The 1148-nt window shown below is 64.4% G+C and overlaps 1 protein-coding gene across 2 annotated transcripts in view; it reads left to right on the forward strand.

The window, feature by feature from the left end:
- The first annotated feature begins 259 nt into the window (after positions 1 to 259).
- The window catches only part of LOC100471064 (zinc finger protein 596-like), a 20968-nt gene continuing 20079 nt past the window's right edge, over positions 260 to 1148 (forward strand). Inside the window, exon 1 of one of the 2 annotated variants that reach the window (XM_019810160.2) lies at positions 260 to 416. The gene's annotated coding sequence lies outside the window, so the exon portion shown is untranslated. The remainder of the gene's footprint in view (positions 417 to 1148) is intronic. The other variant, XM_019810162.2, reaches the window with a different exon arrangement.

A 1148-nucleotide genomic window follows, 5' to 3' on the forward strand; every position in this document is an offset into this window, starting at 1 on the left:
AAAGCATTGAGGACTCTAATCTGAACCTCACACAATAAATTTAAAAGGGAAAGTGATGTGGAAGCTAAAAATCGAATGACTATGGCATTTACCCTTCTGCTGCCCCCCCCCCCCGCCGCTGCTGCTACTGGGCAAGGCCCCCTCCTCCATCTCTATGCTGATCCCACTGCTTCTTGCCCAGGTTCCTCTCTTCCACTGTTACTGTTTTTCCAACTGCATAGGACCTCCCACTTCTCATCCTCTATTTTGCCCTTACTCACTCTCCCTACACGCTGTCTCCCGGGTTCTCTCTCTTGGGCTCTTTTTTTCCTCATCTCCCCGCCCACTCGACACTCCGAGATGGAACGAAGATGCCGGCTGCCTACTAAGAGCTGACTTTGCTGTGGGATACTGGGAATGTAAACACGTTCTGGCAGGTAAGGCCAGGGGAACGGGTTTTGGGACAGTACAGCACGAGATGTCCCAGAACGGGGTCGTCCCCTCCGCCATCGGAGGCTGTGGAGGGGAGGCCTGGAAGACGCAGGGCCCGGGTGCTGGAGGACGGGAATGGGGAGGCGGGTGGCCGGCGAGGACTGGGGTGGGCCGAATCCCGGGGCCCGGGCGGGGGAGTGTTGGGCGGCCCGGGCGCCAGCGGGGCGTGGGGGGACGTGCAGAGCCAGGACTCACGTCCCGAGTGAGGACACGGCGCCGTGCGGGGGACACAGGGAAGACACGGAAGGCCGAGCGTGCAGGCCTCGGAGCCACTCCAACAGGACAGACACTGGCTCGGCCTCAGCGCCCGAGCGCCCGGCCTCGGGGCGTCTAAGGGCGACGCGCAGCTCCGCGCGGGCGGGCGGGGCGGCAGGGATCGGGCCTGTGCCGTCCGGGAGGGCCGGGCGGGGACGCGACCGCGGAGCGCTGCTTTGAACCACAAACACCAACGCCCACCCACCACCGCAGGGGATCCTTCGCGCCAAGAAAAGTTCTGGCGCCAGGAAATTACGAATTGGGGCGGAGCCTTCGAGAGGCGGGGCTTGTAGAGGCGGGGTCAGATGGAGTGGGACCGAGCTGGAGTGTGGCGCGGCCATCGTGGGGCGGGGCGTGGGGAGGGTGAGCGGAAAGCGAGAACGGGGCGTCAACGCAAGGGCGGGTGGGGCTGGGGTGCGGTC

This window comes from Ailuropoda melanoleuca, chromosome 18 (assembly GCF_002007445.2).
Source record: "Ailuropoda melanoleuca isolate Jingjing chromosome 18, ASM200744v2, whole genome shotgun sequence".
NCBI classification, from domain to species: domain Eukaryota; kingdom Metazoa; phylum Chordata; class Mammalia; order Carnivora; family Ursidae; genus Ailuropoda; species Ailuropoda melanoleuca.